Here is an 18,916-nt window from a genome sequence, read left to right as displayed (position 1 = left end):
CTTTTCTAAGAAATTGTTACGTCCCACAGTGGTCCAGAATCCATATTTTTAGGAGGACAAAAGTAGAAAAATGGCATGTAAAAAAATGAAATAAAACCCTTAAATTATTTTTCCTATATAACTGAGAAATACTGAATTGATAACCTTAATCAGCGGAGGTGGCTGCAGAGCGAGATAAGAGGCCGGTAACATACCACACTTCGCCACCTAGCATTCTTACTCAGCAAGTGCCGCGAGTCTGCCGTTTTCTTTGTGCTGTAACTCTGTTGTAAGTGGTCGATTCCATTCATATTTGGTAACAACATGTCACGTAGTTCTTTAGGTATGTAACACTGTTTGCTTTTGTTACATTTAATGTTATTATAACATGTCACATTAGCATGAATGGACACGGGATAAAATATAAATGTAACCATTGAGTGCAGACTTGACTAAGGTAGAGAAAAAAACACCCTTTATTCTGTCCCAAAATGATTTTTTTTCACTTCCTCGACTATTTAACTCTATTTTAAATGCAGTCTTAAGGTGCTCAGATTTGCGGAAGTAATAAATTATGCGCACTCTTCTTTCCAGGTGCAGGAGTGCAATTTTTCTCGATTCGGGCTACAGTTCTTTAAATATCTGTGAACTGAATCTGCTTCCGAAGTAAAATTTAGGGAATTCAAGGTGGCAGCTTGTTAATTATGTATGAAATACGCTTCCCGAGTGCCCAAAAAGTGCAACAGTACCTAAAATTATACATTTTTCCCATAAGATAATTTATCGTTGGAAAGGAATAGGATAAAGAATATGGGTTTTCTTTTTAATAAAATGAACATTGTCTTAGCGAACTACTTATTAAATTATGTTCTCATCGTGATACAAATGAAAATTTAGAGAAAACTTACGTTTGAAAAAAGTCGTGGTTGCCCAAGAAAGGTTTTGCGTTATAGCATGTATGAAGTTGAAACAAAAACAATCCAGAGAATTAGAGCTTGTATACAAAACAAGTTTACTACCTGTAACTACTGTATAAATTTTCATGAAAATATGTTAGAAAGAAGAAAAGTTACTAATTTTGTCTAAATGCATCCCGCTATAAGGGCAGTTCCTCTTATACCAACGCAATCCGAGTTTGTACACAAAACAAATATACTACGTGTAACTACTGTGTAAAACTTCATAAATATCTGTAGATAGGAGAAAAGTTACTAATTTTGTCTAATTGCGCCCCCCTATAAGGGGTAGTTCCACTTAGACCAAGTAATGAGATCTTATATACAAAACATACATGCTACCTGTAACTACTGTGTAATATTTCACAAAAATATGTTAGACAGGAGAAAAGTTTCTGATTTTGTCTAATTGCGCCCCCTATAAGGGATAGTTCCCCTTATACCAACGTAATGAGAGCTTGTATACAAAACATATATGCTACCTGTAACTACTGTGTATAATTTCATAAATATATGTTAGATAAGAGAAAAGTTACTAATTTTGTCTAACTGCGCCCTCCTGTAAGGGGTAGTTCCCCTTAGAGCAACGTAATGAGAGCTTGTGCACAAAAAATATATGCTACCCATAACTACTGTGTAAATTTCATAAAAATTTGTCACGTATGACAAAAGTTACTAATTTTGTCTAATTGCGCCCCCTATAAGGGGTAGTTCCCCTTACACAAAAGTAATCAGAGCTCGTATACAAAACATATATGCTATTTGTAACCACTGTGTAAAATTTCATAAAAGTCATTGAGATAGGAGAAAAGTTACTAATTTTGTCTAATTGCGCCCCCATGTAGGGGGTAGTTCCCCTGATACCAACGTAACGAGAGTGGTATACATAACATATATGCTACCTGTAACTACTGTGTAAAATTTCATAAAAATCTGTTAGGTAGCTGAAAAGTTATTAGTTTGTCCCGCTAAATTTTCATTCTGGAACACTGTGCGGCGCTCGGATTCGAAGCCGGGTCCTTGGTTCTACGTACCAAGCGCTCTGACCACTACGCTACTCCGATTTCAAGCCACAGTACCGGATCGAACTCTCCACCTTCAATGTTTCCCTTTTGTGGCCTGACTCCAAGTTAGGGATATATGTTGACGTCATATGTCAAAGTCAACTGCCCTCATACAAGGGGTGCACTCAGCTGAGTGACTGTTTGGCCGGGATTCCGCAGTTAAGTGCACAGTAATCTGTACAGAAATATACACTGCTAGCTATGATAATACTGAAGATTCTTTATTAATTTGTCCTACAAAATAATATCTGCAATATTCACAATTAATATTTGAGAAGAAAAATTCACTCCGGCGCCGGAGATCGAACCCGGGTCCTTGGTTTTAACTCCATGGAACATCTTACATCAGCTAATAATGTCTCGTGGAAAAGTGTCGGGCTACATAAATCTGAATTTCATAATGTAGCGAACAGTAGAGAAAATAGGGGTGAACGGTTTATCTCAGCCTGTCGTCTGAGATTTTAGTATCAGTAATAATAACGCAAAATCAATTAGGCCTATTTCATATTATGCCTATAATTTAAATAGGACGAAAGATATAGTGATTCTATTTCTGACGATCCTACAAGGTGGATAATAAACTAATCCCTTCGCAATCATATCGCTGAATGGATGTTTTGAGGAAACGAATTTAATGAAGGTAATCTTATATCACAAAAAATAATTACTTAAGCCCTTTTGCCCGACCACTGAAAATGTGAAACGTAAATTCTTTACGATAGTGTGCAGAGAAGGAACACTGCAGTGGAAGATTCAGCTTCTCGTAGCGAAATTTAAATCTTTTTTAACATAGTCGGTAATATAAATACACATGTCACAGGAATAACTACGAAAACAATAGTCACGACAGAACCAATATTTCTGTGACACTACCGATGATTAAACTCTTCCGAACAAAACAGCTCGCTACCACGTGCCCGCTGTGAAAGAGTAGGAAACGCCGACCTGTCACCATGGATTCAGGTTGGCTGTTTTGAGCGGTTGCCATGGTGACGCCTTGAACTGTTAATACCATTCTAGTTTTGTACAGACTGTAGTCAGCTGACTGAGTTCTTTTTTTATAGTCATTGGTAGGTATTGTTATTTGGGGTTATTAGAATAAGTTGTTTGTGTTTTGGCTTTGCTTTCTCTTTTCGGCTGAAATGCCATCAATTGAAAGCAAATTAGCCGCACTCAATATGATTCATGAATCGGAAGATATATTGTTGGGTGCTTTTTCAAGTATATTACCAAAAATGATAAAGTAAACGAATAGACAAGTAATTCATAATGTGTGAGGCTGTGGAACTGATACCGCAGAACAAAGATTATGCATACGTTAGGAACACTTACTGGCCCAACATTAGAAAGCAACTTTGATAAGTATGAATTCAAGTTCACAGATAGTATCATAATATGAATATATTAATATGTCGCTAGTGGGTCTACTGCCGAAATGAATGCCATTTATGATTTGATGAAGAATTCGCCAATTTTTTTTACAGTTTTATATTTTATCTATCCATAAATTAGTGTGGTTTTATATTTAATTTGTAAGCTGAAGTTGACAATGTCAGACGAACTGGCAGTGGCGGAGGAAAACCAGCAACAATTATTGCAGTTGATGAATTGGATTATTAGGTAAAAATTGTGCTAATCTTGCCGGTGTAGGACAAAAAGACCTGATGGCATTGGAAAATAATCAATATCCCAATTTGTAGAGCAATTTGTAGGCTAATTGTAGCTTTGCTGAGAATGCATGACTTCTATTTGTTTGTCTTTGCATAGCAGGTCCCACTATATTTAACAACACTTCAAGCTTTTCAGCACTTTATCTAAACCGTTCATTATAATGTTTAAACAATGCTCCAATAAAGAAATAATTCAAATCAAGATTTCAGGTATAACTCCCTGTAAAGTTGATTTGAATAATTTCGAGGGAAAAATTGTTCCGGAGCCGGGTATCGAACGTGCATAATACACGTCACTGTTCGTTAACAGAAAACCACAATTTAAGTCACACGGAGTTTGTGTGCACTCGAAGTCGGTTGCTTGACGGTTGTCAGCCCGCTTTGAGGTGTGTGGATATAGAGGGAAAAATTGGATCGGTGTCGGTTAGAGTTCCCGGGTAGCTCAGTGGTAGAGCGTTGGTACTTGAAACCAAAGGTCCCGGGTTCGATACCCTGCTCCGGAACAATTTTTCCCTCGAAATTATTCAAATCAACTTTACAGGGAGTTATACCTGAAATCTTGATTTGCATAATACACGTCACTGTTCGTTAACAGAAAACCACAATTTAAGTCACACGGAGTTTGTGTGCACTCGAAGTTGGTTGCTTGACGGTTGTCAGCCCACTTTGAGGTGCGTGGATATAGAGGGAAAAATTGGATCGGTGTCGGTTAGAGTTCCCGGGTAGCTCAGTGGTAGAGCGTTGGTACGTGAAACCAAAGGTCCCGGGTTCGATACCCGGCTCCGGAACAATTTTTCCCTTTTAATTATTCAAAGAAATAATTGTTCTTTCTCGATATAGTTTTAGCTCTTCTCACAACTTCTACATCACTTCAATCGGAATCACTAAACCACATATTAAAAAAATATCTACAATATTTTGTTTTGATTATCTGAGAAAGGTTGTCACTAGTAGACCTAACGAAAAGACCGTTTATTTAGTGACGTCATTAAACCAGTACTCACCAATCGTCCGACTCACGTGTTGTATTGGTCACAAATCGCAGAACCTGTTCTTCACTGTTTGAAGTTAAAACAAATTAGGTTCTTGACAGAAAAAGAACATTAATTTAAAATTTTAACACGAAATTCTCAAGCGTTTTAATATGACAGTAAACATAATAATATAATTTTATTAAATAGTTGTTTCTTATCCAAGTGTGCAGACACTCAGAAGAGGAATACAATATCGATGGCCCAGTTCGAAAGTGAAACAACTCAAAATGTAAAGTTTTGAGAAACCTGCATTTTGAAGCTTTATGTAGCTGTGAAAATGCAAAGGATCGTTGAACTTAATTCAAATTAAAATCATGTCTTTTATTTATTTATTTATTTATTTATTATTTTGCTAATAATTGTAACATAAAATATAAATATACAGAAAAACTTTAGCTCTCCCCTGAAAGAGTAGAACTCGTGCTCAGGGGCGGTTTCCTGAATTGAAATTAATAATTATACAATACAAGTTCTTATGTCTACTGTGCAATAATAGTATACAAATTTAAATTTACAATTTTTCAATTTTTATAAAATTCATACATAACTTTTTAAATTTAATACTAGAACTATTAGAATTAACAAGAATAGGATATTTAAATATAAAAGTGTTATATATTCTTTGGCCTAAATTACTACTATGATTAAATATTGTAACAGTGTTGCATTTTGGTTCAAACAATCTTAAAGAATTCATACTTTTTGTTTCATAACTATGAGAATACAATTCAAAATTATTTCGATTTTTATGTATCAATTTTATAAATACAATATAATAAATTTGTCTTACGTTAAGTACATTAAAGTCTAGAAACAAATTTTGAGATGGAAAATCAGTAGGTTTATGAAGACATATTTTAATTATTTTCTTCTGTAATAAATGAAGTGGATTGAAATTAGATTTAAATGAGCTACCCCATCCTATAATTCCATACATAATTACCGATTGAAATAAAAGTTAAATATATTGTCGTGAGTTTCAAATTCGAGTATGTTAATTGGAATTTTCACAGCAACATGAAGCTTTAATTTCAGATGTACATAGTATTCTTAGTGATTGTTGTGGTTCAGTGGTTCAACTAGATACAGTTATATAATAATAATAGTTTTATGTGTCTCGTGAACATTTTGGAAATATCAAATACGTGATACTAAGTCTAATGCCATCGATATGCTAATTTGGGGCTTTATGACACAAACACTGAAAATATTCTACATTGCAGGCTCAATAGTCTACTATATATATATTAATAGTACATTATGCAACGAGCCTATAATGATAGTAATTAAGACGCAAGTATGGTTGTTTATGAAACGAGCGAAAGAGAGTTTCATAATATTCATACGAGCGTCTTAATTACCATTATAGGCAAGTTTTATACGACTTTTTATGCTCGACCATATTTCTAACTTGAAATTATTCAGATGTATACATTTTATATGTATCTGACAAGATCGGAAGTGACCTTGTTCTAGGTCGTGAAATGTGAGATGTGCGCAGACGCGAAAGTATTGATTTTTTTCGAGGAACAATAATGTCATTGACCTTGATGTAATTCCGTTAAACTTGATATAACCTTGATTATTGAATTCGACATTGGAAAACGAGATGACAAATTGAATTTATTTGAATATTATTTACAATTAACGCTAATTATTATAGTAACAGAACATAACCTTCTGCGACAGTATTGGATTTTCAGCCTCCGTGACTTTTCGCTAATTCTAATTCGATTGCATATCCGTGAATAATCGATACTTCTTGTTTTATAACGGTACAAATCTGACTTGTCATTGGCTGAACACTTGTAAGCTGACTTGTCATTGGCTGAACACCTGTAAGCTGAGTTGTCATTGGCTGAACACCTGTACTTTAATGAGTAGATGTACTTTAATGACATGCATTAAAGGACTGCTACCAGGTGTATAATTACTACATTTCGTCATGGTCGAGCATAAAAAAATTAATACAATTAAATTTGACTATTCATCATTACATTCGTTCAAAGCATTAAAAAAAAAAAAAAAGATTTTGTATGTCTTGCAAATGGACAGCAAAAAATATACAGTTGCGTATGAGTCTTTATCGCTATTAACATGCCTTTCACAGAAAGCCAGTGAATGCAATGACACATGTGTAACGACCAAGTTTGTTTTCTAGTTGCAGCCTACAACGAAGCGGCCTTTCGACCTCCCATGGCAGCGTCCATGGGTCCCATACCAACTTCCACGCCAGCGACTTCATGCGAAAAAGAAGAAGAAAACGAGGAAGATTGCATGTTTGATCTATCATTGGTCAAAGAAGAAGATGAGAGAAGTGCGAAGGGTGGCTGCTGCCCCTTTTTAAGAAATGGATTTCGTAGGCTTCGTCATCTTTTCAGACGTAAGTATTTACAAATTCTGATCTAAGAGGCAGTTTCAGATTGATCGCCCTCGCGTGTTTCTGTGTTTCCTTCCCCACTTGTTTATAGTTGAGCAATTCTGTTACAGTAGTACTACATTATGTGCCCTCCTTAATGTTACCAACCATTAAAACTTTCGTTTTGATTGGCGGCCTTTTCTTTATGTGCTAAAAATATGTCTGAATCTCACGCTCCGTTCCTTGGCTCCACTCAATGTGGCGATAATTAAGCGCGTGTGGTCGCATTTTCCACTTAATTATTTTGTATCCCGATAGAGACATCACGCTTAAAAATATTTGTTGTTGTTGATGATGTTGTTGTTTTCTAATGCCAGGCGTTTGACAATAAAGTCATTCTAAATTGGGGGACTATTTTACCTCCGGATAATTTTACCTTAATGCTACTCATTTCATATTGGAGCGGTTAAATGGCAAGTTGTAGCCGATTTAAGTGAACACCATATTTTAATGTTGTGGTGGCTATTTAATTCACACACAACCCCCAGAATGTCTGGAGGACCACAGTTGCTGTTGGTCGACGGGTCCATTGGACCTAGCTGGGAGATCATGTTGATCACCAGCTTTCCCTTCTTAAGCCACTGGAGGACGATTTTAGTGCCATAGCAGGTCAGCACTAGGAACAGAAAAGTAGAAAGAGGAGGAAGGAAAGGGAAATGAATCCCTAGGCCTCGAATGCTCTAATGCCGTCGGGATCAAAGAAAGTAATAGTTCAGTCACAGGACTGGATAGGAAAAGGTAAAGAGGGAATTAGGTATTGGATAGAGGAAAATTATACCAAATTCAGTCATTAACTCATCAAGCTGACCAGTGCTAATGGATGAGTAGTCCCTCCCTTTAGTTCAGCTCGTAAAATTATGCTTACTAACAGCTGCACCACGGGAAGGTAGGGATGGGACATTAGGTATTTGTCCAGGTTGGTTCCTTAAAGCCTTCAATTGGGAAGGATTAATGGCTCCCCCCCCTGAATCCGACAGATACCCTTTTGCAGCCTTAAAAATATTTGTTGCTGTAATATTATGAATTAATCATTTTTATGGCCATGCAAGGGGAAAGGAGTGTACGTTTATTCTTGGTTCGTATTTTTTTTCACATCTCAGTCCCGAGACATCTCTTTCCCTCTAGCTGGCACTAGATTGCACTGAAATTAATGTGTGAACGGCAAAAGATTTTCTGCAAGCTAAGCTCATGCATTTGCTTTGTTTCTTCAATGTAGTTAGTAATTACGAGTGTTCTAGAATTTTTAAAGCTTATGTGGTACTTTGTCTGAAACTAGATTAACAACTCCGTCCTATCTTGCCGTTTAATAAGGAAACATAATAAAAAGTTCGAAATATTTTTTTCTCAACTCATTGTTTGGCGGTAAAATCATTACCACTCAACTAAGCCGAACAATCGAGTGCTCAGACTAACAAGGTTCTATCTACTGTTCTGTAAATTTTAGCGGAGAGCATTTTTTAAGTTTGTTTAGAAGTAAAATGCAAATAGAAAACATTTTGAATTATCGCTCTGTCTGTTAGCTTCGTAAATTACTTGTTTATTAATTGAGAACTTAAATTGTTCGGAATAATATTATTTTATATTGTACTGAGTTGAAGATGTGAGTTAGAAATAACATTACTACGTGATTAACTTTGAATTCCTTTTCAAACTTCACCATTATGATTTAGTTATTGTTAATAGTTTGATGACGTACAAATTATTGTCTACTTACTTAATATACTCCCATTTACAAAGTTCATTACATTACCTAACAATCAGTTTATTACGACGATTTAATATCAGAATTATATTGCTTTTCAGGTGGACAAGAATACACATCCTGGAGCAAGATCAGTCGCTATGAAGGTACAGTAATTGTTTACATCCTGAATGTTAGCGCTATCATCTACGAACAAGTTCGGTTTTTACTGTAAATAAAAGAATAAGGATAAATTAATTTCATTCTTTAAACGAAATTACAAAATTAACAGTACTTTTAGTTCATTTCATTCAATTTATTTTCTTTAAGACTATATGAGCGTTAGAAGTAACTTTACTACGCGCTTCAACTTCTGATTCCTTTTCAAGCTTCAGTTTTATGATTTACTTATTGTCACTAGTCAGATGACATAGGCCTACATATTGTCTACTTAATATGCTACCTATTTACCCTGTTCATCACATTAGCTAACAATCAATTTATGACGACGATTTAAAATCAGAATTATGTTGCATTTCAGATATGTGCAAACAGATTCACCAGGAGATGATGTACGAATTGAACGCGACGTCGAGCGGTCACCATCTCGACAGAAAAGAAAGCACGATCACTTTGAGCAGTGAAGAAGGTAGGTTACAGTAATTTTATTGTTTACATCCTGAAGTGGGGCGCTTTCAGCTGCACACAAGTTCGATTGCTGGTTGCGAAGAGCAGATTTATCGAGTAGTGTTATTTAGCCAGTTGAACCAAATCGGTTGTTAAATTTGTCGCAGTTCGTAGAACCTGCTGTTAAATATTTGAATTAAGTTCTTTACAGACAGGAAGAACATTAATTTAAAACACTATTCTCTAGCTTTTAATATGGTAGTAAATATAATGTTAAAATAAACGACAAAATGCAACTCGAAACGAATGATATTTATTATTACATTTCCTATTCAAGTGTGCAGGCAATCAGGACATGAATATGATAGCCTATTATGCCTGTAGCCTTGAAACTTACTTGTGCTTATTTTGGCTGTCGTTTAACCCTATACTTTCAATGATAATACCGCATCCACAACAGTGAAACGTAGTAAGTCATTCAAGAACATAATTAAAAATAATAAATGAACTTCCAACTACAAAATGGTCTATTGCGTAATTTATAGGGGCCGGATTTATAGTTTTTGCTTTTCTTCCTTACTTCTGAACTCCTTATTTCTTCAATATTTTTCGGAAACATGATCGTAGGAGTCGTATATATCTATTTTGTTGAACCTAAAAAATACCTCAATCGGACCTCACAACCTAAAAGAAACTAAATCATTGTTGATAAGGATTATCTCGAATTTACTGCGTTATAATATATTGATTTTTTTTATTTTGAGAGAAATATCAATACACTGAGAGGGAGAGAGAGGGAGAGGGAGAGAGAAAGAGACAGAGACAGAGAGAGAGAACACCCTCCACATGGAGGAGGCTGCCTCAATTCCTAAGGCAAAATCTGTACTTAGCAGCGACATGTATGGCTCCCTTGTGTTCCTCAAGGCACATTTCAGTGATCTTCCAAAATATACTGAGTACTTGGAATCTTCGTCGCCACAACTGAAAGATGCCATTGGTGTCATTGATTCGCTTCTACAGAAACTAGTACAGTGGGTGAAGTCGTGATTTTAAAACTGCAGAAACTATTACATAGGAATCCAGTTTTTATAGAAGGCCTGAAATGTGCAAACATATGTACCAGTAACTTTACGTATTTGTTACTGCAGACGTTCAAAACATGTACAAAATGTTTTTGCATGACTAGCTTACGAATCCTCTCCCTATTAATACGACATTCAATGCAAGACAGTGAATGCATGCTTCACGATCAAGTTCAATTTGCTCTTTGCAGAAATAATGTTTGTGGACTTCGAAACAGGTGAGGAAATCAGAGTAGAGGAGGCGGAGGAGAAGAGGATGAAGAAGAAGACGAAGGAGAAAATGAAGAAGAAGAAGACTAAGGAGAAAAAGAAGAAGAAGGAGAATAACTGTAGTCTTTACCTATGCGTATGTTGTTGTTGTTTGTTTTTGTATTGTATTTATAAGTGTAAGAGGCGTGGCAATTAAATAGCGAGACTCGTATCTGCTATCCCTGCAGCCATATGGGAGGAGGTTGGTACTGGGATGTAGTTGACATCGATCCTTTCGGAGCTACCAACTTTCGTTTCGTTCTTCAGTGTGTTGCCAATTCAGCGGTTTTTCCGCTGGATCTAGTGTTTTTAAATGTTATCGTAGAGGGTAAAATTTATAAAATTTGTATTGCTCATATAGAGATTTAAGGCTCCCCCAAACAGACGCGATACGGAATGCGTTACGATAGCGTTACGATTTTGCGATAAATGTTTCCATTGCGTTCAATGATTGTGTTCACACACACGCGATTATCGCAATATGCGTTATAATCGCAGTAAGTAGAACGCGACGATTTTGCGTTCTATTCTCCGGGAGATGTAGATCGCGAGAACGCCACGCGTTTATTTTGATGCTGGGTTGAAGTGTGTCATTTATGGATTCATCTTCAAAGGAAGAAGAACTTCTCTTTGTTGGATGAGAATCGTCGCAGGCAAAGTAGGTGCAGGTAAGTCCATGGTAGTCATGTATGGTTAAGATAAATAATATAAAAAGGTATAAAGTGATGATTTAGCTTTTCTTTGCCAAGAACGTGAAATAAATAACAAGTACGCCTACCCGATTATAAACTTTATTTTTTTTTTTAATTTGCTCTTTTGTTGCAGGAGGTTGTGGATTCACGAGTTAAATGCCACAAGGGAAGAAAAAGATTAATTTTATACCTTAGTTCAACAACTAACCTTAGCACTCTGCTAACCTTGAAGAGCCTACTAGTAAAGAATTTCAGTGTTTAGAGTACCCATAAAATAACGAATTTTAATGTGAAGTAAATTCAGTAGTAATTTATTCTAAACATACCTACGTCTAATGATTTACTTACATAAGTATATCTAGAATGTGGTAAGATATTGAAAGTAATAAAACTCCGACAAACAAATTACATAACTTTTTGTTTCCACATACTTTATTAATTTTATATTTCTGCACAATATTTATAATATTGTACAAGCATTTTGCAATTTGCACAAATATTTTTTTTTCATTTGTGCATTTTTGCGACAGTTATTTATTTTCTACCTTAAACCCCGCGTCAGTCTACAAGCCAGTACGACATCAAATTATAAATAAATAATTGCACTTATTGTTTACATCTAACTTTGTAGCTATCTCCTTCCATTTCTTCTCCTTTTCCATGCCACGGATTTTCCTTTACGAACTCAATAAAAAATTCCACGTTCGTTTACAAGTAATCCGAAATCGCAATCTGTGAGCACAAGTGATATACACCTGCTGAGGGTAACTGGTCTTTGCGCTGTTGCTGGAAAACTAAAATCCGCATATGTGGTCACCCATTACGATAATCTGATCGGCTGGAGAGTTAGAATATCGTATATCGCGGACGCGCCAGTTTGGGCACCTCTTCGCGATAGTGCGATATTGCGTTATCGCGAAATCGTAACGCATTCCGTATCGCGTCTGTTTGGGGAGGCCTTTAGCGTCTTTTTAACACTCACCCTAACACTCACAGCCGTAAAACAATAATATTTTTAAACTGATAGTATATCAATTTAGTGGTTTCTGTACTGTATCTTAGCGGATTTTTAAGAATCGAGTTGCCAACACTGGTTCCTTCTGCTTTAGTTTGCTTTTGAGCCTTGGTTGAAGAGCACGATGTTTCATCGTAGTGCCTCGATCATGGTTAACATTAAATTCGAGCAACGAATTCCCCAAATTCTCCTTGTATTTCCTCTTTCTCCTTGTATTAATCTTGTTCTCCTTGCATCCTCCTATTCTCCTTACAACTCCCCTGTTCTCCTTGTATTTTCCCTAATCTCCTCGCATTCCCCCTATTCTTCTCGTAATCACCTTCTTCTCTTGAAATTCCCCATGTTCTGCTAGTATTTCCCTTGTTCTCCTTGTATCTCCCGTGTTCTTCTCGTATCCCCGTATTCTCTCTTATTTACCATATTCTTCTCGAATTAGCCTCAATTCTTCCCCTTATCTCCTTCTTCGCATCGTAATCCTCTTGTTCTCTTCGAATTGCAGATACTCTCCTTGTATTTCCTATGTCCTCCTTTTATTTTCTTTATTCCACTTCGATTCCTCTGGTTCTACTTCTTTCCCCTTGTTGTCCTTGTATTTGTCTTCTCCTTTTATTATCCTGGCTCTACTGCGTTGGTCATGTTGTTCTTTTATTTCCCTTGTTCCCCTTGTATTCCCTATGTTATCCTTGTATTTCCCTTGCTGTCCTTGTTTTACCCATCTTTCCTTACGCCTCTCATCTTCTCCTTTGCATTCCCTTTGATCTCATTCTAAACCCCTTATTCTTCACATATTCCGTTTTTCTCATTTTATTTGCCTTCTTCCATTCCATTTTTTCTCTTTGAATGTCGGATGCCTTCTTTGAATTCCCCTTGTTCTCTTTGTATACCCCGTTTTCTCAATGTATTGCCCTTCTTCTGCATTTCTCCTGGCAATTCTCGTCCTTTCCCCTTCATTCCCATTGTCTACCTTACATTTTCCTTGTTTTCCCCGCTTTCCCTTTTTTCTCGCATTCTCTTTGTCTTAATTGCATGCTCCTTGTTCTTCTTGCATTACCTTTTTTTCCTTGTACTCCCTTTTTCCCATTATTAAAACTATTCCCCTTCTATTCCACTTCTTCTCTGTGTATTCATTTTTTCTCCTTGCATTTTCCCTTATATTTGCTTTGTTTGTTCTCGCATTTCCTTTGTTATCCAGATATTTTGCCTGTTCTCCAGGTACTCCTCCTCGTTCTCCAGGTGGTAACCTTATTCTCGAGATATTACCCTTGTTCTTCTGGTATTACACTTGTCCAGCAGCTATTACCTTGTTCTTTAGGTATTCGCCTTGTTCTCCTTGTATCTCCGTTTTTCTCCATTTATCCTCCCCTATTTTCCAAGGATTCCCCTTATTCTCCTTGTATTATATTCCTGTTCTCTACGTATCCCTCTGTTCTCCTAGTATACTCCTTGCTATCATTGTTTACCCCCCAGTCCCACGTCTGTTTTCCTCGAATTCTCCTTCCTCTCCTCGTCTTCCCCTGTTCTCCAAGTATCGTCTATGTTTTCTCCTCGTAGGCCTATCTCCAAACTTCTATTCGTTACCCCCTGTTCTACTCGATCCCCCTCTTCTCTTTTTGTATTCCACTACTCTGCTTGTATTTCCCTTTCTCTCCGTGTACTCCCCTTCCTCTCTTTGTACTCCCATCGTTCTCCGTATATTCAACGCGTTCTGCTTTTCTTCATCTTCTCCTGCTTCTAATCCACTTTCTCTCCTTGTACTCGCATAGTTCTCCCTGTATTCCAAGTGTTCTTCTTGTATTTCTGTCCCCCTTCTCCTTCCCTTCCCTTTTTTCTCCCTCTGTTGTCCCTGTCATTTTCCTTTTATTAACATTATTTTTTTGCATCTTCTTGTTCTTATTGTAGGCTATGTCCTTTACCTCCTGCAATTCTTCTTTTCATCCACGTTTCCTTTTCTCCTCGTCTTCCCCTCGTTCTCCTTGTATTAACTTTTTCTTCTTGTATTCCTCTTGTTTTCCTTCCCTTCCATTTGTTTTTCTTGCAACCCCCATATTGTCCTTATATTCGCCTTGCCCGCTTTTCATTTCTGTTCCTGGTCCAGTTTCTTCCTTGTTCTCCTTCCCTTTCCCTTTATATCCCCTCACTTGTCTCGTTCTCCTTCGTTCCCTTCGTTCTTCTTCTTATATTCCTCTTATTCTCTTCGTATTCCATTTTTCTCATATTTGCCTTGTTTCCATCATCTACACTTATATTTCCCTTGTTCTATTTGCGTTCTCCTTGTTTCCGCTATATTCCTTTGTACTCCTAGTATTCCCTTTGCTGTCCTTTGAATGAATTCTTCTCCTTGTATTCCGCTTTGTTTCATTGTATTCCTCTTGTTATTCTTGTATTTGCGTTCTTCACCTTATATTCCATATCTCTATGTTCTCCCAGTATTCTTGCAATTCGCCTGTTACTCCCACATTTGTTATTGCGTACCCATTTCTATCTAATTATTATCCATAACTGTATTTTATTTCCATTTTTTTCCTTCCATTTCCCTTTTTATCACTGTATTCTCTATGTTCTTATATTAGTCATTTTCTCCATGTATTCCATTTTTCTGTTTGCATTCACTTTCATCTCCTTGTAGTTCCTGATTTGCTTAGATTTCAAACTTGCTCTCTTTGTACTGCACTTAATCTCCTTCAATTGCCTGTATTCTCTTCCACTCCTTCCGTTCGACCTGTATTCCCATAGTTATCTTTGTATTTCCCTTGGTTTCTCTGCATTCCCTTTGTTCTTTTTGCAGTTTCCATGTTATCTATCTATCCAGATTGATATCCTAGCATTCCGATTGTTTCCTTATTTTGCACTTATTATTCTTACACGCCACTTGTTCTCATTGTGTGCCCCTTGTTCTCCCTGTATTCTCCGGGTATTTATCTCGTTCTCCTTGTTTGTTCTTCTTGTATTCTTCTTGTTCTCTCTGGACTCTCCTATTTCTCGTGTTCCTCATTTTTTCTCCTTATATTTCCTTGGTTCTGTTTGTATTCATTTCCTTCGTTCTCCTTCTATTCCTCTTCTTCATATTCTAATTCTTCGTTTAATCCTCTATTCCCTTTTCTCTCCCCCATTCCCATCTCTCTTCTTTTATTCATCTTATTCGCCTTGCATCTCCAGGTTATCATTGCATGTCTTTTCCTTCTTGTATTATTTTTTTTTTATAGCTTCAACATTTTTTCTTCGTCTTCCGTTCCTTCTGCTTGTATTACTCTTCTTATACGTGTATTGTTCTTGTTTTGCTTCTCTTTCATTTGTTCTCCTTGCACTCCACTTGGTGTCATTATTTTTCGCCTTGTTCGCCTGATTTTCCTTATATCCTCCTGATCTCCCAGTAACCCGCTTTACTCCTCGTATCCTCCCTGTTCTTCCCTTATTCTCCTTGTTCTCATTACATCGTCCCTAGAAAATGCGAGATACAAGGAGTTGTATCTCGCATTCTCTCCTGGTATCCCCGTATTATCCTCGCTTTTTCTCTGTAATCCTCGTATAGCCCGTATTTTCCTCGTATTTCCTCTATTCTCATCGTATTCTGTCCTGTTCTCGTCCCATTCCCCAAGTTCTTCTCCTAATTCCTTTGTTGAACTTGAATTTCCAAATTCTCCTTATATTTTTCCTTTCTTCTTGTATTATTCTTGTTCTCCTTGCATTCTCTCTCCTTGTATTCCCCATGTCCTCATTCTATTTCCCTTGTTGTCCTTGTATTTCTCTTCTTCTCCCTGTATTTACCTTCTTCTCCTTGTATTTCCCTGGTTCTATTTGCATGCCAAATGTAGTTCTTGTATTTCCTTTGTTCTCCTTGTATTCCCCATGTTCTCCTTGTATTTCCCTTGTTGTCAGTGTAAATCTCTTACTCTCCCTATATTTTCCTCCTCCTCCTTCTCGTATTCCCCTGGTTGTAGTTGCTTTCCCCATGTTGTTCTCTTATTTCCCTTATTCTCCTTTTATTCCCCATGTCCTTCTTCTATTTCCCTTGTTGTCCTTGTACGTTGTTGCAGAAGTAGAAGTAGCAGTTGTTACGGTAGTAGCAGTTGTTGCAGTAGTAGCAGTTGTTGCAGTAGTAGTTGTAGTAGTGGTGGTAGTAGCAGTAGTAGCTGTAGCAATAGTAGCAGTAGTAGCTGTAGCAATAGTAGCAGTAGTAGCTGTAGCAATAGTAGCAGTAGCAGTTGTTGCAGTAATAGTAGCAGTAGCAGTTAGTAGTAAGTCGTAAGTTAGTAGTAAGTCGTAAGTTAGTAGTAAGTCGTAAGTTAGTAGTAAGTTAGTAATAAGTTAGTAGTAAGTAATAAGTTAGTAGTAAGTTAGTAATAAGTTAGTAGTAAGTTACTAGTAAGTAGTAAGTTACTAGTAAGTAGTGAGTTAGTAGTACGTTAGTAGTAAGTAGTAAGTTAGTAGTAAGTTTGTAGTAAGTAGTAAGTTAGCAGTAAGCAGTATGTAGTAAGTTAGCAGTAAGTAGTATGTAGTAAGTTAGTAGTAAGTTAGTAATAAGTAGTAAGTTAGTAGTAAGCAATAAGTTAGTAGTAAGTTAGTAATAAGTTAGTAGTAAGTTACTAGTAAGTAGTAAGTTAGTAGTAAGTTAGTAATAAGTTAGTAGTAAGTTAGTAATAAGTTAGTAGTGAGTTAGTAATAAGTTAGTAGTGAGTTAGTAGTAAGTAGTAAGTTAGTAGTAAGTAGTAAGTTAGTAGTAAGTAGTAAGTTAGTAATAAGTTAGTAGTAAGTTAGTACTAAGTTAGTAGTAAGTAGTAAGTTAGTACTAAGTTAGTACTAAGTTAGTAGTAAGTAGTAAGTTAGTAATAAGTTAGTACTAAGTTAGTAGTAAGTAGTAAGTTAGTAGTAAGTAGTAAGTTAGTACTAAGTTAGTAGTAAGTAGTAAGTTAGTAGTAAGTAGTAAGTTAGTAATAAGTTAGTAGTAAGTTAGTACTAAGTTAGTAGTAAGTAGTAAGTTAGTAATAAGTTAGTAGTAAGTTAGTAGTAAGTAGTAAGTTAGTAATAAGTTAGTAGTAAGTTAGTACTAAGTTAGTAGTAAGTAGTAAGTTAGTAGTAAGTAGTAAGTTAGTAGTAAGTAGTAAGTTAGTAGTAAGTAGTAAGTTAGTAGTTAGTAGTAAGTAGTAAGTTAGTAGTAAGTAGTAAGTTAGTAGTAAATAGTAAGTTAGTAGCAAGTAGTAAGTTAGTAGTAAGTAGTAAGTTAGTAGCAAGTAGTAAGTTAGTAGTTAGTAGCAAGTAGTAAGTTAGTAGTTAGTAGTAAGTTAGTAGTTAGTAGTAAGTTAGTAGCAAGTAGTAAGTTAGTAGTTAGTAGTAAGTTAGTAGTTAGTAGTAAGTTAGTAGCAAGTAGTAAGTTAGTAGCAAGTAGTAAGTTAGTAGTTAGTAGTAAGTTAGTAAGTAGTAAGTTAGTAGCAAGTAGTAAGTTAGTAGTTAGTAGTAGTAGTAAGTAATAATAATAGTAGTAGTAGTAGTAGTAGTAGTAGTGTCAGTAATAGTACCCTCTTTTGTCATCCCTCTATCCTATTCCTGATATCTATACAATACTTCTACCATGAGTAACTAATCCTCCTCCTACTGTCATTGCTATCTTCCATTATCAATTTCCCTAACTTCCTGTTTATCTTCAATCATTTCATATTCACTAAAAGTCTATATTCCATTCTTTCACCTACATTACAATATTGCATTATTTTCCCTATTTTCACTGATCTTTTCTCATAACTTTACTCTTGCAATCATACAATGTTCCAATATTCGAATGTCTGTAGTACTTTCTTATTATCACTTCTTCAATTCACTTGTCACTTTTTCTCTTTCATTGGTATAGCTGTTATGAGGGGTAACGCTTAGCGCGTCTGACCGCGAAACCAGGTGGCCCGTGTTCGAATACCGGTGGCTTCAATGTCCTTGGTTGATGTTATTTCCGGGGCTTTCCCTCAACCCAATATGAGCAAATCCTGGGTAACTTTCGGTGCTCAACCCCGGACTCATTTCACCGTCATTATCACCTTCGTCTCATTCAGACGGTAAATAACCTAAGATGTTCATACAGCGTCGTAAAATAAACTACTTTACAAAAATGTTATAGCTTTCGTGGTTCACTCTCCGTACTTGCACTCACTTTCACTATTTCTTTACTTCTCTTCCCAGATTCTTCCTTTCTCAAGTACATAAAACACTCAGTATTCTTTACTTGCCATTTCTAACTTACTTTAACTCTCCTAACTACTTTCCTTTTTATTGGTTCATTCTATTCGTCTTTCCCATAACACTTAACTAATTTTTCCTCAATCATTTCCTCAGTTCCACTTTAAATACATATAACGATCCAATCACCATACTTTTGTTTTGATTAGGTCGCTCAAATTATACAACTGAAATTTACATTAGAGGAAAGGATTTTCATGGAACACTTATCTGAAAAAGAGGAATT

The 18,916-nt window shown here is 36.2% G+C and overlaps 2 non-coding genes across 2 annotated transcripts; both read left to right on the top strand.

Annotated features, from left to right (window-relative positions):
* The first annotated feature begins 4,100 nt into the window (after positions 1-4,100).
* Positions 4,101-4,172, top strand: TRNAQ-UUG (transfer RNA glutamine (anticodon UUG)). The gene has a single exon. It is a non-coding gene; the product is annotated as a tRNA-Gln (tRNA).
* A 213-nt stretch (positions 4,173-4,385) lies between these two features.
* TRNAH-GUG (transfer RNA histidin (anticodon GUG)) lies at positions 4,386-4,457 on the top strand. Its single transcript has one exon. It is a non-coding gene; the product is annotated as a tRNA-His (tRNA).
* Positions 4,458-18,916: the final 14,459 nt, after the last annotated feature.

Source organism: Periplaneta americana, chromosome 2 (genome assembly GCF_040183065.1).
Source record: "Periplaneta americana isolate PAMFEO1 chromosome 2, P.americana_PAMFEO1_priV1, whole genome shotgun sequence".
Taxonomy (NCBI): domain Eukaryota; kingdom Metazoa; phylum Arthropoda; class Insecta; order Blattodea; family Blattidae; genus Periplaneta; species Periplaneta americana.
This window is presented reverse-complemented; position numbering and strand designations above follow the sequence as displayed.